Here is a 24708-nt window from a genome sequence, read left to right as displayed (position 1 = left end):
CCAGGACTTTTGACAGTCCTGATTAGAAGGGGTTTCAATTCCTCACCGTAGCTGCCATGTTGTGGTGCTGTCAGCAGTCTTCACCCTGTTCTGCTCCCTTCGGGACACGCTCTTTCTGTTTAGTATCTGGTCAGGAGGAGAAGCACGAGTGCCCTCCCGACACATGTGTCCTTTCATGGAGTGGGGCAGGGCAGGGGTGAAGGTGTCTGGGCAGCACTGAGCCCATCCTGCAAAACCAACATTGCTGACGGGTGCTCCTCCAGAGAACTTCCTGACACCACAGTGCTGAAACAACCAAGTCAAGTCACACTCTGCACTGTACATGTAAATTTAACTTCACTGAGGCAATGAAAGTTGGATTTTCTGTTTTCTGGTGTTGCTACTGTGGCTGATTCAAGAGAGAATCTGAGGCACATTGCATGGCTCTACACCTCTTCCCATGTGTGACCTCCTCTTAGCAATGCATCACAGCAGTAAGAAAGTCCCCCATACGGAGAGTCGTGGCGACTTGCTCCACTCTCAGTCACTTTCTAAGAAGATTCAAGAAGTTTGGATAATCCGTCTCTAGACTAACAGGGTTCTGACTAATTGTATACTGGGAAAAGTCTAAACTGTTGTTTTTGAAACAGACTCAAATAATTTTTTGGAGATAACCATGACTTTGAACTCCAACAGTCCCCAAATTCCTATGGATGCCACATCTATGGATATCCCTGTGTGAAGGCTGGGGGCTACACAAGGTGGCCTTCTCAAGTCCTCTCTATCACTAATCTGTGAACTCTTCTCCTTTTTCCTGATCTCATGACCTTTTCAGCAAGGTCTTCCATGAATGCTCCCCATTGTCAGAGGAGGACAGGCAAGGTAGCCTCGATAGCACTTTTATTGTGAGGTCACCCCCACTCAGCTTGGAAGACTAGGCACAAGGGGTCCTACAAGTGTGGACTGTTTACTATTCCACATGAAATATTTCTGTCTTACTGCATGTGTACATTGCTTCCTGACTTCCCCATCCTTTACCAACTAGTTCTTCTTAACCACATCCTGAAATGTGACTCTATCACCTCTTTGTTCTTTTATGTATTAATGCATTCATTCTTTCAACCAATGTTCATTGGATGCGTTATACACCAGGCACTGCTACATACTATGGATTCAAAGTTGAGTTTGTCTCGCAGGGTTAACAGTAGAGGGAAGGTAAGTATTCATCCAAAAACTCACGCAATGTATATAACCACAGACTGGAATAATGATCCTGAAAGGAAGGAGTACCAATCCAGGTGAACTTGTCACTGCAGACCCTGACTGTGCCAGTAAGTGTGATGTCAAGCTCCACCAGAAAAGGTGAGCTCTAAGAAATTCATTAACACAACTGGACAAGTCAGATAAAACTCATCCACGTCTTATCTCAGGGCCTTCGTATTCTATCACATTATGGATCACTCTCCAATCAGAATAGTTAATAAGTGCTTGGTGAAGACAAGTGTGCTCATGTACTAGGAAGCACACGGCATCTTTGTCCCAGTCTCTTTACAAGCGTATTAATTGTATTGTTGCTCTATCAAGTCTTGCCTGACAGCTGTCAAGACTCAGTGAACTTTAGGAACAGAGTAATGAGACAGATGGCTTAGCAGCACTATAGAAGACAGTCCCAAGATTGAATGATCTCACACGAATGCAGCTCCTGCATTCCTCATTTCATGCACTCCTCTTTTCAGGTGCCCTGGGGTAGTTTTCTTGATGAAAGTGAAAGAGGAGAGTGAAAAGGTTGGCTTGAAGCTCAACATTCAGAAAACAAAGATCATGGCATCTGGTCCCATCACTTCATGGGACATAGATGGAAAAACAGTGGAAACAGTGTCAGACTTTATTTTTTGGGGCTCCAAAATCACTGCAGATGCTGATTGCAGCCATGAAATTAAAAGACGCTTACTCCTTGGAAGGAAAGTTATGACCAACCTTGATAGTATATTGAAAAGCAGAGACATCACTTTGCCAACAAAGGTCTTTCTAGTCAAGGCTATGGTTTTTCCCGTGGTCATGTATGGATGTGAGAGTTGGACTGTGAAGAAAACTGATTGCCGAAGAATTGATGCTTTTGAACTGTGGTGCTGGAGAAGACTCTTGAGAGTCCCTTGGACTGCAAGGAGATCCAACCAGTCCATTCTAAAGGAGATCAGCCCTGGGTGTTCATTGGAAGGACTGATGCTCAAGCTGAAACTGCAATACTTTGGTCACCTCATGCGACGAGTTGACTCACTGGAAAAGACTCTGATGCTGGGAAAGGTTGGGGGTGGGAGGAGAAGGGGACGACCGAGAATGAGATGGCTGGATGGCATCACTGACTCTGTGGACATGAGTTTGAGTGGACTCCGGGAGTTGGTGATGGACAGGGAGGCCTGGCATGCTGTGATTCATGGGGTCGCGGAGAGTCAGACACGACTGAGCGACTGAACTGAACTGGGGTAGTCTCAAACATATGCAGTCAATGGTAACTCTGTTAAGGAACTGATGCCTTCAAACTGTGGTGTAGGAGAAGACTCTTAAGAGTCCCTTGGACTGCAAGGAGATCAAACCAGTCAATCCTAAAGGAAATCAACCCTGACTATTCATTGTAAGGACTGATCCTGAAGCTGAAGCTCCAATACTTTGGCCACTTTGTGTGAAGAGTCTACTCACTGGAAAAGTCCCTTATGCTGGCAAAGACTGAAGGCAAACAAGAGGGCAACAGAGGATGAGATGGCTAAATAGCATCATGGACTCATTGCACATGATTCTGAGCTAACTCTGGGAGATAGTGAAGGATGGAGAAGTCTGGCATGCTGCAGCCCATGGAGTCTCAAAGGGTCAGACATGACTTAGTGACTAAACAACAACAGTGCTAGCCAGGCTTACAATAAAATGGAGGGTTTTGCAGTTAAGAGCAAGAGGATTTTCCAAGTGGGTGAAAAAAGAATCAGGCTGCTCATCTGTAAAAGCAATAAGTTCTCTGGCAAAATTTGTGATTTAGGATAAGACAGTCAAAATTATATCACACAAGGTCCTAGGAGAAATATTGGAGAAGACAAATAACATTATTCTTAAATGGAAGGCAATTGTGATGACCTCATTAGATTTTCCAATTCTCATTTCACAATGATTCACACTAAGTAAACACTCAATAAATAATTTTATTTGATATCTGTGATTTGATACTCACAGTGAAAATTAATCTCCATGTAATTATAAGAGAACTAATTAAAGCAACAGAGTTATTGCTAAGATACCTAATCAATAAAACCTGCAGGTGTCCTTTCAATTAGATTAGGAACTTAATGAGTACACATTTTTTTCTCTATTTACTGTGCCAACATAAAATTTCTCCCAGACTTAATCTTGTTTGCATAGAAAGAAAAAGACTGTGGACCCTTTAAGATCTTACCAGGACTTTGCCCATATTTTTAACAAGGCTTATATTAAAAATCATCTCAGTAACATGCTTATGACCAGGACTGGATGACATGATCAAATTCCCCACAGCCAAGTTTTCTCCACCCAGAGTTAGCTATTTAAGCATATATGCAAATCATACTGAATGAAGTCAGACAGAGAAAGACAAATATTGTATGATACAAATTATATGTGGAATCTTAAAAAATAAATGGTACAAATGAACTTATTTATAAAGCAGAAATAGAGTCATAGATGTAGAAACCAAACTTATAACCAGGGGGAAAGTGAGGGGAGTATAAATTGGGAGATTGAAATTGACATACACATACTACTATATATACCAGGACTTCCCTGGTAACTCAGCTGGCAAAGAATCCTCCTGCAATGCAGGAGACCCCAGTTTGATTCCTGGATCTTGAAGATCCACTGAAGAAGGGATATGCTATCCACTCCAATATTCTTGGGGTTCTCTGGTGGCTCAGCTGGTTAAGAATCCACTTGCAATGTGGGAGAGCTGGCTTCAGTCTCTGGGTTGGGAAGATCCCCTGGAGAAGGGAAAGGCTACCTACTCCAGTATTCTGGCCTGGAGAATTCCATGGACTGTAGAGTCCATTGGGTCACAAAGAGTCAGACACGACTGAGTGACTTTCACTGTATATAAAACAGATAACTAATAAGGACCTACTGTACAGCACAGGCAACCCTACTCCATACTCTGTAATGACTTACATAGGAAAAGAATTTTAAAGAGAATCAATATATGTATATGTATAGCTGATGTTAGGAAAGATTGAAGGCAGGAGAAGGGGATGACAGAGGATGAGATGGTTAGATGGCATCACCGACTCAATGGACATGAGTTTGGGTAAACTCCAGAAGTTGGTGATGGATAGGGAGGCCTGGAGTGCTGTGGTTCATGAGGTCTCAAAGAGTCGGACACAACTGAGCAACTGAACTGAACTGATAGCTGATTCACTTTGTCATACAGCAGAAACTAACTCAACACTGTAAATCAACAATATACCAATAAAAATTAATTTTAAAAGTCAACTGATTCATTCATACTGTGTCCTAGTGCATTTCCTAGCATCCATAGATAGTGTTTACTAAATTAAGAGATGGTGATAAAAGTGGTATTATTGATCCTTAGAGGTGGGCCTGCACCAAGTTGATTTTCCAGCTATTCTTATAGGTTTCTTCTGTCATTCCCACCTTGCTCAGGAACACAAGCTGGGGTCATTACTTGAGAGTATTCCATGGTAAGAACACTCTAGATTGGGGTTCCATTAGCAAAAACTACTAACCGAATTTAGTAGTAATATTTTGCTTACTTCTGCTGCTGCTGCTGCTCTTCTAAACCACTGAAAAATAACTTCAGTTCAGTTCAGTTCAGTTGCTCAGTCGTGTCCGACTCTCTACGACCCCATGAATCACAGCACGCCAGGCCTCCCTGTCCATCACCAACTCCCGGAGTTCACTCAAACTCATGTCCATCGAGTCGGTGATGCCATCCAGCCATCTCATTCTCTGTCGTCCCCTTATCCTCCCGCCCCCAATCCTTAAAACCTTCCTATGTTGTTTTTCCCTCAGCTTCTCCCTTCACCTCAAAAAAACCTGTTTCTAGGACTTCCCTGGTGACTCAGTGGTCAAGAACCTGCCTGGAAATGCAAGAGACACGGGTTCAATCCACGGTCCAGGAAGATCCCACTTGCCACAGAGCGACAAAACCCATGCACAACTACTTGGCCTGTGCTCTGAGCCTGGGAACTACAACTCCTGAGCCCGTGCACAGCAGCCACTAAAGCCCGGGTGCCCTAGAGCCCGTGTTCAGCCAACACGAGGAGCCACCACACTAAGCCTGAGCAGTGCAGCCGAGAGTTGCCCTGCTTTCCGCAGCTGGAGAAAAGCCCGTGCAGCAGCGAAGACTCAGCACAGCCAGAAAGTAATTAACGAATTAATTTTTGTAAAGAGTGTTTCTACACTCAATACATCTAGGCTTCCAAAGAAGCCCCAGCACTAAATATATATATATATTTTGTCAGCCCCTCTCCTTTTGATAGAAATTATAGATTGGTTTACCTCGAATTGTATCTACAAATATTCACATCTTGGGGCCTTAAAAAGTTTGGAATAACAGTATCAATATCAGGAATTTCAATAAATGTTTGAAGTGATATATCCTAAGCTCTAGTTATAAGGTTATAATTTATAATCGAATTTGCTCATTTTTATTTCCTTAAAGCAGACATAAAGTAAATTCTTGTAGATACAATTCAGGCAATTTTAGTCTTTGTAATTCTGATAAATCCTGGGTTTTCACCTAACAAATGTCTACATGGGGTCACAGTCAAAGCTGACTTTGGGTGTACTGGAGAAGAACAAAACCATTTTCTGTACATTTCTTATAAAGGCTGGTCTAGGAGTCTTACACAGTGTACCAAGCAGAAATGTTCCCAGAGATCATTTATTGTAAGTTACATAATTCCAGATACTGCTAAAAATTCCTCCTATTCCTATTACCCATGCTTGTCTCTCTTTTCTGTTTATCCTTCTGAGACCATTCCTGACCTAATGGGCTAGAGTGCCATTTCTCCAGTAGGGGTGCCCCATGTGACCATCTACAACCAGGTATCAGGGAAAATTCCCTCTTTGGTCTTCTCTCTTCTTTTCCAACCTCATGGCTCATTATTTGTTTAATCCCATTGCTGCCCTGCCCGCCAGCACTCTGCCTGCTTGACACCCAGTCGGAAGCCAGGCTGTGAATAGGGAATGGTGGGGAGGGCTGAAGAAAGGCCTCCCTAGGTTTACTCTAACCTCAGGGTGGAACACCTAAGATGGGAGTGTCCAGCTGCCCAGACGTACCTTTCCTTTGCGCTAACCCAAATTCTGTCATTAAATAGGGTCTCCTTCCTGCCTTGAGCTATATTACCAAAGGCCCATTTCAGTTGACCTAGCTAAACAGATGCCAAACTCTGGAGAAGAAACAAAAAATCCATCTCACTGCATAAAAAGAATATGTTTTAAGGGTTTCTAGGCCACAGATTTATGAAGTCTGATACATAGTTTATAATACAGTTTCAATGGGGAAAATGCAACCACAAGGTAAAACAATTTATTTATGCACAAACCTTTGAAATTTAAACCTGTGAAGTACCTGTAACTCAAACAGAGCTTTTGTTATTGCTCTGGAAAATGACACCGTTGATGGTGACGTGCTGATGAAGGTGAAACGGTTAGGCAGGGAAAGCAGCAGAGTCTATCAATGAAACAAAGGAAGGGATGCAGTGAAGAATAAGAAACACCTCACAGAAGCAGTAAATGTGTTTGGTTGAATGACATAGATTGCTTAGTGCTGGAGACCCGTTTCATACATTAAAACAGAAATTGAACTGGCTCTTTCATTACAAATAAATCAGGGGGTGATGAATTAGTATTCACTGCTCTAAGATCTTTATTTTTGAAATCCATGCAAATAGCAGGAAAATGTTATTCTATTCACTTTTATGTTTTTAATTCTTGAGATAGATATATAGACAGATAAAAAAGGACAGACAGACAGACAAATATCTTCATGCAGGTGCACACAGATTACATCCAGGTTCCCTCAGGCAACCTGTGATTTGACCCATTCCTGCCCAGAGGCTGTTCTCAGCATTTTGCTGCAACCTCACTCTCAAATCCTTCCTCCCCGAAATGTCCGAATCCAGTTCTATAAACTCAGAGTCACAGTAGACTTCACTGAGGCTTTGATAGGAAGTAGAAGGGAAGGTTCCCCTTTCCCTATTTTTTTGCACCCTGACTCTGGCTGTTCTCTCTGTTTCCTTTAACTCTCTTCTCCAATGCTGCACAGCACTGCCAGCCTCATATTGCTCCAATTGATGCCACTCCTGGAGGCGTCCTCACACCACCACCATCACCGCATTTCTGCCCAAGCTGAGAAAGATATACTCTTTGGCTTCTTCAAATTGCATTCTCACATACTACCTTGTTTAGCAAGATAAAGGAGCATCCTTGAGTGGAATCTATTTGCCGCAGAACACACATGGGATGTAAATAACAGATCTTGTTAAAATTCAAGCCAAACCCACACAGAATGATGAACACCAGGAAGCAGGTGACCCCCATAGCACTTTGTCCTGCCAGCAGGGTATTTTTAGACGAAATTGAAGATAGGAAGCCCCAGGAGCTGAGGCACCAAAGGTATTAGAAAAGACTTTCCTGAAGCTCCCCTCCAAATACACCAGAGATAGATAATCACCAGAACTCATTTACAGTCCTAATAAGTGTGGACAGCCTCATTTTCCAAATTTTAAGACAAATGTTAATTTTGTAAATCATACTCAGATAAGAGTCACTAAGCCCTATTGTGATTTATTAAAACTAATAACCTCAGCAAGGGATAAGCTCCTATTTTGACCTCCTGGTTATCATTAGTAACCTGAACAAATAACATGGCTGAATGATAATCATCATTTAAGTTTAAAAAATCATCTTGTTAGTCCAGCAATTCTTCAGGTTACCCAGACCGCTCTTCCACACAAATGCCTAGTCATGTTCATGATATTTTCACCTTAACATTAGGAAAATAGATAGTGCAACCACCTGGATCCACCCCTTGCTGCTAATTTTGCTTCCGACAAGGGAGGCTCTGTATCTGAAGTGCCTATGTGCATGAATATGGGTTCGTGCCTGAAATAAACAGGTAGGAGAGTCAGCCGATAGATTTCCTAGAAATTAAGAACCATCTTCCTTTTATATGATTATTTTCCCCTTGTGGGTTTCAGGAAAGATTTAGATCCTTGTGACCTAGGAGAAGGAGGAGGAGGCAGCACTTAAGCTGTGGTTACTGTTCCAGAGTCTGGGCAAGCCAGACATGACTCTTTTTCTGGACTTCCACAGCCCAGTAGCCCAGAGCAGAAGAAGGAAAATAGCTTAAAAAAGAGAAAAGAAGAATAAAACTGAGCAGGAATAGAAAAGTGAATTCTGGTTCTTCTCCTTTTAAGACAGACACAGGCTAACCAAGTAGTCTGCTTTATGCTAAGAAATGCTCCCTGAGGAAAGTGTTTTGCCTCCAACTGTGAACCTGATTGATGTCCTTAAAACCCTGGAGGAATCTCTTCTGGCCCTAAACTTGCTGGTACAGAGCAGAGGGGAAAGGTATCCAGGAAGGGGAACTTTCAAAGGAAACATTTTTCTTGACGTTCTTTTCAAAGTGCAGCAGTGTCAGAAAGTGTGAGGATGGAAATGCAAGTAACCCTGCCGTCCACACGTGCTATTACAGAGAGTGTGTGTGTGTGCGCGTGCACGTGTGTGAGGAGGGAGGGACCTGGTTCTTCAAAATGATCCACAGGCAATCTGAGAAACATTGGTCCGAATCTATTTTCTGCACCAGGCCAGTGCATTGCTTGAGCAGGATCTACCGCATCCAGTGAATGAGTCCTCTCCTGCCCCCTCCTTCTCCCAAAGTCTGCTGCTTTAGCAATAGGTATTTATTCAGGAGCCCAGCGAAATATTGCATACTTCATAAAAGTGAACCCTTTGAATTCAAATGTTAACTCATAAATGCTTTTCTGTGAAGATGAGAGGCTATGCTGATGTTACAGTGCATTTAGATCTAATGATTTTCCTAGGAACAAAAGTGATGAAGCAAGAATATCACTGACATGTAGAAGCTCACAATTTTCTCTCAACCTTGCCACCATCCTCCCACCAACACTGTCTGAAAATAATTATCTGGCATTGCCTTCTTAACTTCCATCTCCCTTCTCTGTACTCCAAGTGGACAAAGAACAAAATCCACAAGCAATTTGGAAAAAGGATGAAACACACACTCCTAGGGTCACTGTGTTCCAGGGTAGCGTGATGGACCAGAGGCATTTTTGAAAAGACAGTGGAAAAGAGAAGGGGAGTTCACAGGATAAGATGACCGGGATAGGATGGTATCAAAGAGAAACTTCTGGGCGAGGAGACAGGAAGGCTTCTGTGAGACAGGAATTCTAGAGGAAGGGAGAGGACAGGATAGTTAAGAAAAGCTGTTATAGGCCATATATAAGAAACCCCTTTAAATGTCTTCAAAAATATGAATGAAATTGAAATGTCTCCAGGGATCGCTGTGCTTTCTTTTTAAAAGTCACAAGCGCCAGTCTGATCATGAGGGCCTTGGCTTTATAAGCATAACACAAATATAAAATAACTCTGCGTGTGTTTCTATTTCTCTTAGATTGCCATAAATTCATTACTCTGTGTTTGGTACCTTGGTTTAAACTGCTTAGTGCTATTTCAAAATCATTCACAGGTAGGTACTCAATAGTTTAGAGCCTTTTTTCTGGCATGTGTTAGAATGGCAAACTGCTCTTTTACATTGACTTCAAATAATCTATACTTTTGTTCATTAGTGGACATTTTGGTATGATAAACAAGTTTACATGACCATGTAAATGGATAGAAACTGACTTATGGAAAAGATAAAGAGGAACATGCAAAATATATTAGCGTGCTTCAGTCGGCCAAGCACTGGGCCTAAGAGATAAGGATCTATAAACAGTAGTCCCTTTTCCCCATCCGAGTTCAAAAACATTGAGAAATCAAACAGGAGACAGATAAGCGGATTTAAAAAATATATTACCCTCATTGCTTATAAAGTTATTAGGAGAATATGACTAAGTATGAGGACCAGCTGGACTTGCAAGCACTTTTTCTTCTCCAGCTCCTAGGCCAGTCCTGGCATCTAAGAGAAAACTGAATCTACACATCAGCTGCATTTACCCAAATGTCTGCTTCACACTGGGAATGAGCAAGGAGCGGGGACTAACTCCACATTATATACGGATGTTTGGCCACACCACGTAGCATGTGGGGTCTTAGTTCACTGAACAGGGGTCGACTTCATGCCCCCTGCAGCAGAAGTGTGCTAACCACTGGACCACAAGTGAATTCCCCACATGGATTTTCATATAGCATCATCCTCTGAGACACATAACCCCAAGTCACCTATTAGGCAGGTACTTTACTGCCTTGTTAGGAGGACTGACTTAGGAGTTATGGGAAGGACCAGGAATATTTCTCTAGCAGGGACTGATTACATTAAATCCAGAAAAATGGAGGAGATGTATTTACCATAACATTAAGCATTAAAAAGAAAGTTTAACTTTTTTTTTTTTTTAACAGAGCATCTATTGGTCTATTCCTTTTGTTCTGCATAATACAGCGGTGTCATAAATTTTAAATCTAATAGACCAGTGGGGAGGGAATGCATAATGCACAGAAAAGGAGAAAGAAGCCTCTTTATGAATTAAAATATCAAAGAGTGAATACCAGTATCTGTTTTGGTTTTGTTTTTTAAAAAGAAAACATCTGGATTTTAAACAAAGGTAGTACAGAGCAGTGAGGAGAGTTTGGAAAACCAAAGTTTATTCCAGTCTTTCTTTAAAAATGGTCCATAGTCCTTCATGGACCTTCATTAGCATCATTTGAAAGTAAAAAAGTGAAAGCGAAAGTCATGTCCAGAATTCTCCAGGCCAGAACACTGGAGTGGGTAGCCTTTCCCTTCTCCAGAGGATCATTTGAAGTTTCTTAAAAATGCAAGTTTAGGGACCTCATCCCACACCTATTGAATCAGTCTTTTGAGACATGGATGGAAAATTTGCACTTAACAACTTCTTTGAGTAAAATGCACGCTGAGGATAGGAAATCTTCATCTTTTGCCTGTAGGAGAGAACATGTACCAGGTATTATAGCTGTATTTAACCCACGGTCACAGCACAAAATTAGCTTTAGCCTTCCTGAGGAGCTATACTCTCCTCTTATATCAGGTAAGACATCATATTTATGAAGAAAAACTGAAAAATATGAAACATATATCAGGATATAATACAAACTATGTACTAGTATAGTAACGTGAGGGAAAATAAAGTTTGGGTAAGACTGAAAAGCTGGTTTGTTGACAGCTTACACTGCAACAGTTCTTCTGATTCATATCCAGAAAATGTGAATAAATCCACAAGTCTCTGTTTATGCATGTATGATTTAAGTTTCAGTGCCACTCAGCTAGATTGCAATCCATGTATACAGACTGGCTGAATCACTAAATATCCCACTTGGAAATCTTTTAACCAAATTAGGAGCCCCTGGGTCTGCATACTGAAAATGATTTTTCAGAAAGGATCTACAGTAATTAGTGATGCATGGGGTTTCTGGAACAACTATTTCACAGTCTAAGATGGCTAATCCATAAATGCATTAATAGTATTAGATGTGTGTAGGTAAGATAAAAAGTCTGCTAAGTGGGGAAATGACTGAATTATTCTGTATAGTTCATTGGGGAAAATGGTGTCAGTATCTACCTGTAACATTACAGACATAACACAGGCATTATAGCTGTCACCAGATGGTCAATACCCAAATCAGACTGATTATAGTTTTTTTGCAGCCAAAGATGGAGAAGCTCTCTACAGTCAGCAAAAACAAGATCAGGAGCTGACTGTGGCTCAGATCATGAACTCCTTATTGCCAAATTGAGACTTAAATGGAAGAAAGTAGGAAAACCCACTAGACCATTCAGGTATGTCCCAAATCAAATGCCTTACAATTATACAGTGGAAGTGACAAATAGATTCAAGGGTTTAGATCTGATAGACAGAGTGCGTGAAGAACTATGGATGGAGGTTCATGACATTGTACAGGAGGCAGTGATCAAGACCATCCCCTTGAAAAAGAAATGCAAAAAGGCAAATAGGTTGTCTGAGGAGGCCTTACAAATACATATGAAAAGAAGAGAAGTGAAAGGCAAAGGAGAAAAAGAAAGATATACCTATTTGAATGCAGAGTTCCAAAGACTAGCAAGGAGAGATAAGAAAGGCTTCCTCGGGATCAATGCAAAGAAAGAGAGGAAAACAATAGAAAGGGAAAGACTAGAGATCTCTTCAAGAAAATAAGAGATACTAAGGGAACATTTCATGCAAAGATGGGCACAATAAAGGACAGAAATGGTACGGACCTAACAGAAGCAGAAGATATTAAGAAGAGGTGGCAAAAATACACAAAAGAACTATACAAAAAATATCTTCATGACCCAGATAATCATGATGGTGTGATCACTCACCTAGAGCCAGACATCCTAGAATGTGAAGTCAAGGGGGCCTTAAGAAGCATCACTACGAACAAAACTAGTGGAGGGGAGGGAATTCCAGTTCAGCTATTTCAAATCCTAAAAGATGATGCTGTGAAAGTGCTGCACTCAATATGCCACAAATTTGGAAAACTTAGCAGTGGCCATAGGACTGGAAAAGGTTAGTTTTCATTCCAATCCCAAAGAAAGGCAATGCCAAAGAATGCTCAAACTACCACACAATTGCACTCATCTCACACACTAGTAAAGTAATGCTCAAAATTCTCCAAGCCAACTTTCAACAGTTCATGAACTGTGAACTTCCAAATGTTCAAGATGGATTTAGAAAAGGCAGAGGAACCAGAGATCAAATTGCCAACATTCACTGGATCATTGAAAAAGCAAGAAAGTTCCAGAAAAACATCTACTTCTGCTTTATTGACTATGCCAAAGCCTTTGACTGTGTGGTTCACAACAAACTGTGGAAAATTCTTCAAGAGATGGAATACCAGACCACCTAACTAGCCTCCTGAGAAATCTGTATGCAGGTCAAGAAGCAACGGTTAGAACTGGACATGGAACAACAGACTGGTTCCAAATCAGGAAAGGAGTAAGTCAAGGCTGTATATTGTCACCCTGCTTATTTAACTTATATGCAGAGTGCATCATGAGAAATGCTGGGCTGGATGAAGCATAAACTGGAGTCAAGAGTGCTGGTAGAACTGTCAATAACCTCAGATATGCAGATGACACCACTCTTATGGCATAAAGTGAAGAAAAACTAAAGAACCTCTTGATGAAAGTAAAAGAGGAAAGTGAAAAAGTTGGCTTAAAACTCAACATTCAGAAAACTAAGATCATGGCATCTGGTCCTATCACTTCATGGCAAATCGATGGGGAAACAGTGGAAACAGTGGTGGACTTTATTTTTTTGGGCTCCAAAATCACTACAGATGGTGACTGCAGTCATGAAATTAAAAGACGTTTGCTCCTTGGAAGAAAAGTCATGACCAATCTAGACTGCACATTAAAAAGTAGAGACATTACTTTGTCAGCAAAGGTCTGTCTAGTCAAAGCTATGGTTTTTCCAGTGGTCATGTATGGATATGAGAGTTGGACTGAAGAAAGCTGAGTGCTGAAGAATTGGTGCTTTTGAACTGTGGTGTTGGAGAAGACTCTTGAGTGTCCCTTGGACAGCAGGGAGATCCAACCAATCCATCCTAAAGGAAATCAGTCCTGAATATTCATTAGAAACACTGATGCTGAAGCTGAAACTCCAATACTTTGGCCACCTGATGTGAAGAGCTGACTCATTTGAAAAGAGCCTGATGCTGGAAAAGATTGAAGGTGGGAGGAGAAGGGGACGACAGAGGATGGTTGATGTCATCATTGATTCCTGGACATGAGTTTGAGTAATCTCTGAGAGTTGGTGATGGGCAAGGAGGCGTGGTGTGCTATAGTCCATGGGGTCACAAAGAGTCAGACATGACTGACTGAACACAGGCACAATACAGACAAATTAGTTCTGTGTCTGAGTCAATGAATTATGAACGAATATCATGAACTGTGAATTTCTACCAGACAGGTATAAAGATCCTTTAATATATTTGAAACATTTTATGATTTAGATATATCTTGAAAATAATTAAAAATATAAAAATACAGAAAAACTATGATTATTTTCCATGGATTAAATTGTCTCTCAGTTCCCAGCGACCTAAGGAACCCTTCCAGATTTTAGCTGGCAACACAAAATGACATATCATGCACTCCTCGGATTTCTGTGCTTTTTGAAATCTGGGATCCAGAAAGAAACTTTATTAATGCAATCTGTTCTAGTATTTTTAACACAAATTGCATGGAATCCTAACTGATATATACTTATCAGACAATTTTTCGGAGTAAAGCTTGATGTTATCACATATATTCTATACTACTTAGGGATATGAAACTGGTCCCACTAATACTTTTCTCACAGACCTATACATAGCTCCATATATATTCAAGTTGCTGAGTAGGTGTTCCTAGAACTGAATCATCTACTCCAGAAAATGTCAGTTGAGAGAATGGTACATCCTACAAAAGACACATTCTCCAAGGTATACAATCTCCTTCATGCATCCCCTAAAGATAATGGAATACCCACCCATCTCCTCCCCACTTATTGAGAATCACTCCCAGAGAATCTCTGTAATTTCACTTCCTCTGCTGAAGGGGCTAAACAGTTTAACATCACTGATATGGATCAATCATATATTTACAAAGAGACAAGATGATTTAAACTAGGAATATTAGGTAACTTGGATTAGAGGTGCAGAATTCATATTAGTCTCAAAATCATGTCACAGTCAGGTACTTACAAAAATGTGTTCATAAGTCTTGGAATGAGTGATGGGGATGTAATGTAAAACATGGTGATTATAGTTAACAATACTTCATTGCATGCTTCAAAGTTTCTGAGAGTAAATTGATCTTAAAAGTGCTTATCACAAGAAAAAATTTATAACTATGTATGGTTTGAGTGAACTCCGGGAGTTGGTGATGGACAGGGAGGCCTGGCGTACTGTGATTCATGGGGTCGCGGAGAGTCGGACACGACTGAGCGACTGAACTGAACTGAACTGAACTGAATGGTGATAGATGTTAACCAGATTTATTGTGGTGATCATTTCACAACAAATGCACATCGTTGTTGTTCAGTCATTGTCACGTCTGATTCTCGGCAACCTCATGGTCTGCAGCGTGCCAGGCCTCCTCGTCTTTTAGTATCTCCAGGAGTTTGTTCAGATTAATGTCCATTGAGTTGGTAATGCTGTATAACCATCTCATGCTCTGCTGTCCCTTTATCCTTTTGCCTTCAATCTTTCCCCATCTCAGGATCTTTTCCAATGAGTTGGCTCTTTGAATCAGGTGGCCAAAGTATTGGAGCTTCAGCTTCAGCATCAGTCCTTCCAATGAGTATCCAGGGTTGATTTCTTTTAGGATGGACTGGCTTGATCTCTTTTCTGTCCAAGGGATTCTCAAGAGTCTTCTCCAACACCACAGTTCAAAAGCATCAATGCTTTGGCAGTCAGCCTTCTTTATGGCCCAACTCTCATATCCGTACATTACTAGATAAACCACAGTTTATGGATCTTTGTCGGCAAAGTGATGTCTCTGCTTTTTAATACAATGTCTGTGTTTGTCATAGCTTTCCTTCCAAGAAGCAAGGATCTTTTAATTTCATAAATACATGTAACAAATCATTATTTATTACATCTGAATACAATGTCACATGTCAATTATACCTCAATTTTTTTAATGTTTTAGAAGTGACATGTAGGAGTGGAAAAAACACTGGAACTTCCATTCTAGATTGGATAAAGTAATGAGAGCTGGACTTACCCTCTCACCCAAAACAACTAAAATCTGGGCAAAATACACATTGTAATCAGCTTTTAGAAAGTCGATTTCAGGTGGCACAGGACAGTGATCACTGATAGAAGGGAGGAAAAATAAGTGAGTCCCAGGTTTTCCCTAGCTTACTTCCTAGAGAGAGTTTTTGGACTGAATCATAAGGAGGGTAAAGCCAAGCAGATCCCAGCAAATCCACTGAGGGGAGGAGGGGAAGGTGGTCCTGAGGAAGTCAGGATGTCTAGAAGTAACAAGTCTAAGCCCCAGAGAAGAGAGATCAGCATAGAGAAAGGGCTCTGAAGACAGGGCAAGGGTCCTGATTGCTGAGCAGCTCATGTGAGTGAGGAAACTACCCAAGAACCAGGAAAAACTCAACCAAAAGGATAAACATACATAATTCCTAGGGCACGCAGAAGACTCAGTATAATTTGTTTTCCCATCAGCCAGAGTGGAAAAACTCATAATTCACAGGGAACTGGGGAGAAGTTATTACCTCAGAGATGGAGCAAGGTAAGCCCTATACTAAATGTTTCCCAGGTTCCACCTAACAAAGCTTAAAAAGAAGCCTCAAAAACAAAAGTCAACCTTCCTCCAACAAATCTAAAACAATTGAATTTGCAATCAAAAATACTATTACAAAGAAAACTGAACTCTAGGTTTAGATGACTTATTGATGAATTTTACTAAATGCTTAAATAAAAAATAATAATACTAAATCCTATAGCATATTCTTCCAGAAAATCAAAGAGGAAGGAATAATCCCAAACTAACAATTTTATAAGGCCAATAATATCCTGATACTCAAACCAGACAAAGACACTACAAAAAAGACAAGTTTTCTTCATCCACACTGATATTATAATCTTAGTATAATTTTAGCAATTTGACTCCACCAATATATAAAAGTATAATACATCATACATGGAATTTATTCTAGGAATACAAAACAAAATAAATTCAAAGCTTATCCAATGTAATTCACCATGTAAACAGACTGAAAAAGGAAATCTATATGCCACTCTGAATAGACAGAGAAAAAGCACCTGACAACATAATACTCCATTCCTTATTTAAACACAAAAACTCTTGGCAAACTAGAAATAGAAGGGAACTTCCTCAATCTTATACAAGGCATATGAAAAAAAGCGACAGGTAACATCATCAGTTCAGTTCAGTTCATTCACTCAGTCATGTCCGACTCTTTGCGACCCCATGAATCACAGCACGCCAGGCCTCCCTGTCCATCACCAACTCCCGGAGTTCACTCAAACTCATGTCCATCGAGTCGGTGATGCCATCCAGCCATCTCATTCTCTGTCGTCCCCTTCTTCTACCGCCCCCAATCCCTCTCAGCTTCAGAGTCTTTTCCAGTGACTCAACTCTTCCCATGAGGTGGCCAAAGTATTGGAGCTTCAGCTTTGGCATCAGTCCTTCCAATGAACACCCAGGATTGATCTCCTTTACAATGGACTGGTTGGATCTCCTTGCAGTCCAACGGACTCTCAAGAGTCTTCTCCAACACCACAGTTCAAAACCCATTGGGCTTATTTCTTCCTCTCTTGAACTCCCTTAGTACTGGGTAATACTAAGTTCTCTATTGGGTAGAGAAAAATTGCGTCATGGTTGATTCTAAGGTTAGATGTATACAAGTCTCAACTCCTCTTCCAAGCCATTAATTCCTTGAGAGTTAGAGAATGCATTTTTATCATCCTTTTCCTTATCAGAGAAACTAGTCTAGTGCCTGGGCAATAGAAAATCTCAAGGAATACTTGCTGCTGCCAGTACTTGCTTGCCAATTATACAGCTCATCTGCTTTTTATAAAAATCTATCTGGGTATAGTTGCTTTACAATGTTGTTAGTTTCTGCTGTACAACGAAGTGAATCAGCTATATGTATACACATCCCCTTCCCTCTTGGATCTCCCTCTCACCCTCCCCCAGCCCACCCATCTAGGACACCACAGAGCACTGAGCTGAGCTCCCTGTGCTGTACAGCAGGTTCTCACTGGCTACCTATTTTATATATGGTAGGGTATTTATGTCAGTCTGAAGCTCACCTGCTTTTGAGTGCCGTGTTCTATAAGTTCTTCCACTCATGCTCATGGAGCTCTCCTATCTTACATAAGTGGAATATGCAAACTTAAGTTTCAGCTAACTTACCATATCCTCTACTAACTATAAAAGCATGTAAGTACATTTCTATTGCTGCAGTATAAAAGTTGCACATTTTAAAAATGATTATAATTATAATTTTCTACTGAAGAGATTTTAAATCCCGAGATATATCTTATAGTCCTGACAGAGAAGACATGGGAAAAAAATTTTAACTCCTGTATATTTTGGCTGTAAGAAGCAGATGCTGGGAAAATTTTCTGAACCACTCAGCAACCTCAGCTACTTTGATAGCACAGGCCAAGAAGGTGCACAAGCTTTTCACTTCCTGTTGAAAACTGGTAAATGTGAACTAGTGGTTTATGCTAGGCTCTGCTCCTCTCAGTTTCTCACGCATTGAGCTGCTGTGGTCAGCGGTATGTCTGACACTCTTTCTGCGGGCAAAGCCCATCTTCATGTGCAGCTCTTCTTGTTTAAGGAAAGCACACACAATTTTCTGAACAATACAATGCTCACCCCTTCTGGCAGCCCAGTCCTATGGCAAAACTTCCCCAGCCTCAGGTGTAACAAGGCACTGCAATGTTCTGTTTTGGACTGTGGGGAACTAGGTTTCAGTGGGTTGCCTATAAATCAAGGGACAAATTTTCAGCATTAATGGCAACCATCTACTTTTATTTAATGTGATTTAAATGTTTATTAAACAATGTTGAATTTTAAATGCTCAAAATTTTTATTTACTTTAAGTTATTATCTACAGAAACTTAAAAATAATGTGTACATTGGGAATTCTCTGGAAGTCTAGTGGTTAAGAATCCAAGCTTCCACTGAAGGAGACATAGGTTTGATCCCTGGTCAGAGAGCCAAAATCCCACATGCCATGTGGATTGCCAAAAAACAAAAGCAAAAAATAAGTGTGTACTGTAATAAAGTGCAAGTTTGTGGGAATGCTGTTACATGTCAATAGATAACTAATACACTTGCCAGGTGGCTATCACATTGACCAGCCTCATTTAATGAAAAGACCATTCTTCATTTGCAATTATTTCTTGACCTGTTTTTGCTTCTGCTTATTTGCAATGAGGATCATGGACCAGGAGTCAGACAAACCTGGGTTCACACCCCAGTTACTCCACTACATAGCTGCATGTCTTTGCGTAGTATCCTTTCATGGTTTCCTTCATCAGTAGAGTTGCACAAAGATCTCAGAGCGAGTAAAAATATCACGAATTGGGTTTGATATGGAATTTGAATGGGTCATACAGAAGAGATAGGGTGTGTACTAGAAAGAATGTTTGAGGGTGAGTTAATCTGAGCTCCGTTTTGGGTTTGAGCTTTGCTGGTCCTTTTACAGCTTAAGGTCTTTATCCCTGACCTGTCTTCCTGTACCTGGCCACACAGTGCTAACGGTCAAGTATCATTCTCAGGTTCTGCAATGCTGTGGACAAGGGCTACCCCGAGGACAGCTAGGGTTCAAATCCAACTCCTCCCCTCACTAACTGAGTGGCCTCATGTACATCACTAACCTTCCCAGACTTCACTCCTTGGCTGTCCAATGAGGAAGCTGGGTTATGCGACCTCTGAGGCCCTCTCCAGCTTCCACTTAAAAGAACAAGGGTAATTGTGTAGAGATTAAGTTAAGGGCTCTAGAGCCATCCTGTCTAGATTTACAATCATTATACTTGATTCCTTATCTGTAAAACGCAAACTTTGATGGTTCCTATCCCACAGGATTATTTTTAATGAAAATGAAATAAGCTAGTACTTGCAAAATGCCTTCAACCTTGCCTGGTACATAATAAGCCCCCAAGAGATGTTGGGATTCCCTGGTAGCTAGCTGGTAAAGAATCCACCTGCAATGCAGGAGACCCTGGTTTGATTCCTGGGTTGGGAAGATCCACTGGAGAAGGGATAGGCTACCCACTTCAATATTCTTGGGCTTCCCTGGTGGTTTAGCTGGTAAAGAATCTGCCTGCAATGCAGGTGACCCCGATTCTATCCCTGGGTTGGGAAGATCCCCTGGAGAAGGGAATGGCTACCTACTCCAGTATTCTGGCCAGGAGAATTCCAGGGACTGTGTAGTCTATGGGATCTCAAAGAGTTGGACACGACTAAGCAACTTTCACTTCACTTCAAGAGATGTTAGTTTTTATGATTCCAATGATTCATATCAGGGAGAAGCAACATGACCTCAAGTGTCGAGTCTGAAGGTATTAGCAGAATCAGAGCAGTCTATATTTCTTAAAAAACAACAACAACAACTCTGGTGTCTTTCTCCACTATGAGTTGAGAGAGAGAGTCTGTGATCAAGCCCCACCTCCGCTGGCTCCCTCCTCTTCCTCTCCATTCTAGGGTCCTCAGTGTCCTGCACTCACCTCAAAGGTGCTCAGTTTCCTTTCTGATCCTCCATCAGGGTTTGTTTTCTTCCTAACATAATTCCTTGCTCTGGAACTTTCCCCTTAAGTATGCTGTAATAATGATAATAATGATGACAGTTTAATCTTCAGGCATAGTAAGATGATGGATGGGAGGATTCTGAAAAAAGCACTTGCCCTCCAAGGATTTCATTCAGGAATTGATTTCAACACTATAGAATACAAAGAAGATTTTGGGTCCCAAAAGTTAAAGATACATTTTTATCCAATCTTTAATTTTGGTTGTTTTGTCCTTTCATTTTAAGGTTTATACTATTGAAATATTGCCCTCATTAAATAGGATTATATAAAGAAAGAAAAATATGTGAGGGTTGGAAAATAGCTCTTTTTTAAAAAAAGAGAGAGAGAAAGCCTATTAAAGTACAAATAAAATGTGAAAGGATTCATTATTTCCATCAAAAAACCTTGATTGAACACCTACTATGTGTTAGTCACTCAAATGGATAATACACAGACAGAGAAGACATGATCTTGACTTATCATGTGGGGGAGTGATACCTTTTTAAAAATAATTGAGATTACCTGTGAAAACTCAGAACTTTGAAAAATTCCTTCTACTTATTTGAAGGTTTAGTAGTGTTTTATTTGCATTATACATAAGGGGGTGGGGCTGCATAATTGTTTTATCGGTTGGGCCTCAAGAGTCTTAATTGAACCCTGTCTCATGGAGATATCCGACAAAAAAAGGGTGAGGGGCAGCAGAGATTCATATGAAGAAGTGGTATTTGGGATGTCTTAACCCTTATGGCAGAAAGTGAAGAGGAACTCAAAAGCCTCTTGATGAAAGTGAAAGAGGAGAGTGAAAAGGTTGGCTTGAAGCTCAACATTCAGAAAACAAAGATCATGGCATCTGGTCCCATCACTTCATGGGAAATAGATGGAAAAACAATGGAAACAGTGTCAGACTTTATTTTTTTGGGCTCCAAAATCACTGCAGATGCTGATTGCAGCCATGAAATTAAAAGACGCTTGCTCCTTGGCAGGAAAGTTATGACCAACCTTGATAGTATATTAAAAAGCAGAGACATTACTTTGCCGACCAAGGTCCGTCTAGTCAAGGCAATGGTTTTTCCCGTGGTCATGTATGGATGTGAGAGTTGGACTGTGAAGAAAGCTGATCGCCGAAGAATCGATGCTTTTGAACTGTGGTGTTGGAGAAGACTCTTGAGAGTCCCTTATACTGCAAGGAGATCCAACCAGTCCATTCTAAAGGAGATCAATCCTGGATGTTCATTGGAGGGACTGATGCTAAAGCTGAAACTCCAATACTTTGGCCACCTCATGAGACGAGTTGACTCACTGGAAAAGACTCTGATGCTGGGAAAGGTTGGGGGCGGGAGGAGAAGGGGACGACCGAGAATGAGATGGCTGGATGGCATCACCGACTCTGTGGACATGAGTTTGAGTGTACTCCGGGAGTTGGTGATGGACAGGGAGGCCTGGCGTGCTGTGATTCATGGGGTCGCGGAGAGTCGGACACGACTGAGCGACTGAACTGAACTGAACTGAACTAAAGGACAAATGTGACGAGTTGACTCACTGGAAAAGGGTCTGATGCTAGGAGGGATTGAGGGTAGGAGGAAACGGGGACGACAGAGGATGAGATGGCTGGATGGCATCACTGACTCGATGGGCATGAGTTTGAGTGAACTCCAGGAGTTGGTGATGGACAGGGAGGCCTGGCGTGCTGTGGTTCATGGGGTCGCAAAGAGTCGGACACGACTGAGCGAATGAACTGAACTGAACTGAACTGAAAGGACAAATGAAAGTCTGTCTGCCTAGTGATGTGAAAGGGGAGGGGAAGGGACTTCCAAGCTCAGCATAAAACCCAGATGATGCTCCTTTGAACGTCTAAAGGAAGATGCGTGACCTGTACAGTAACTGCGGGGGTTCATTGCTGCTGGAGCACATAACATAGGAGAAGCGGTGTGTAGGCTTCAGGCGGGTCACCAAGGGCCCGCTGAGTTCTGCTAAGATCCAGGTTGTTCTGTAAAGAAAATGCTGTGTCTGTGGTTGAACAGAGAGCAGCTTCAACTCCCAGAGAGTTCCAGGGAGATTTGAGGATTGGGGTTTCACTTCAGGTTCAAGACCAGGGCTTGTCTGTATCACCTCACTTTCCCAGGCGATAGGCCTGGTCATTTGAAGAAGGATATTACTGGGGCAAGCAGCTGAGATCATAACTGGCCAAGGAGATTCACAGAACACATTATTTTATCTGTTGCTATGAATTTGTCTTCCCACACAGAAACAGTTGGATTTGTTTAGAATCAATCAAATTGGTAGCCAGCCAGTCTTTCTGCCATAAAGCAATTCCCCAAACATCCCTGTTTATTTTCAGATTGTTTTCCTGTGAAAATGTTTTTGCCTATCTAGAGTGTCTATCCTATTCCAAACCTAAAATTAATAATAGCTAGAACATTTCTTGAGGCATTTCATTCTCAGGATCACACACTGTTAGTTCTTCAAGCAATTTTTAATTTGCTTCTCACTGAGATGTGTTAGCATTTATGCTTCTGTTTTAATTCTTAGTGTTTCAGTGAACATAATCATTGAGTCATGGCCTTACTATAGATAACTATATCATAGTTATTTCAACAGAGCTCTTATTCTAAGTGTTTGGGTAAAAAGGGCCAAGGCTAAATCTGTTCAACTTTTTTTCAAAGCAAAAAGGAAGAGGCCTTTGAATTTCAGAGACTCACCAGAAATTGAGTTGTGAAATATGAATCATTTACTGGCCTTTATCCCATAAGCTATAGAAAATATTGTTACTCTTGTTTTATACCTGGAATACAAAAGAATAAAGTGGCAGTAATTCTATTCTCAATTTTTGGAGAAGTTTGAGAAGGATAGATATTAAATCTTTGAATGTTTGTAAATTTCACCAGTGATGCTGAGAAGATAAACTTCTGTTGTTTAATCCATCCAGTGTGTGATATTTTCTTATGGCATCCTTAGTAAATTAATACAGGTACCATTGCAAACCTATTAGAATGGCTAAAATCAAGGAATGCAGTGGAGTTGGCTGCTTATAAAGAATGAGAGATTAATAGAAGTACTGACTGAAGAATGAATTAAAAAAGCTGCTCAGGAAAGAAGAATAGAATTGTAAGGCAACAAATAATTTGGGTGTCATCAGTATGGTCAATAGATCTTTTTGTTAAAACATAAAGTTCTTCTATGGGCTTCCCTGGAGGCTCACACTGTAAAGAATCTTTCTGCAATGTGGGAGACCTGGGTTTGATCCCTGGGTTGGGAAGATCCCCTAGGGGAGGGCATGGCAATCCACTTCAGTATTCTTGCCTGGAGAATCCCCATGGACAGAGGAGCCTGGCAGGCTACAGTCAATGGGGTCAAAAGAGTCAGACACGACTGAGTGACTAGGCACACACACACACAGTTCTTCTATGGAACACTTCATAAACTGTAAAACTCTCATTTTTCCTGTGCCTCCTACCTCCTTTTCCAGTATAATTGGATGTCAACTGCTTTAAATCAACTAATGATTCAGAAAAGGAGCATTAGTTTACTTAGACCACACAAACCAGAGTAAATGGATGTTTGGATTTAACCAGGGCTAAAATTGCCATCATCTGCTGGATCATGGAAAAAGCAAGAGAGTTCCAGAAAAACATCTATTTCTGCTTTATTGACTATGCCAAAGCCTTTGACTGTGTGGATCACAATAAACTGGAAAATTCTGAAAGAGATGGGAATACCAGATCACCTGACCTGCCTCCTGAGAAACCTGTATGAAGGTCAGGAAGCAACAGTTAGAACTGGACATGGAACAACAGACTGGTTCCAAATAGGAAAAGGAGTACGTCTAGGCTGTATATTGTCACCCTATTTATTTAAGTTATATGCAGAGTACATCATGAGGAACACTGGGCTGGAAGAAGCACAAGCTGGAATCAAGATTGCTGGGAGAAATATCAATAACCTCAGATATGCAGATGACATCACCCTTATGGCAGAAAGTGAAGAGGAACTAAAAAGCCTCTTGATGAAAGTGAAAGAGGAGAGTGAAAAAGTTGGCTTGAAGCTCAACATCAGAAAACTAAGATCATGGCATCTGGTTCCATCACTTCGTGGGAAATAGATGGGGAAACAGTGTCAGACTTTATTTTTTGGGGCTCCAAAATCACTGCAGATGCTGATTAGAGCCATGAAATTAAAAGACGCTTACTCCTTGGAAGGAAAGTTATGACCAACCTAGATAGCATTTTAAAAAGCAGA

Source organism: Moschus berezovskii, chromosome 1, assembly GCF_049115385.1.
Source record: "Moschus berezovskii isolate FMDL1 chromosome 1, NW_MosBer_1.0, whole genome shotgun sequence".
Classification (NCBI taxonomy): domain Eukaryota; kingdom Metazoa; phylum Chordata; class Mammalia; order Artiodactyla; family Moschidae; genus Moschus; species Moschus berezovskii.
The sequence above is the reverse complement of the archived record's forward strand: the minus strand, read 5'-3'. Positions refer to the sequence as shown.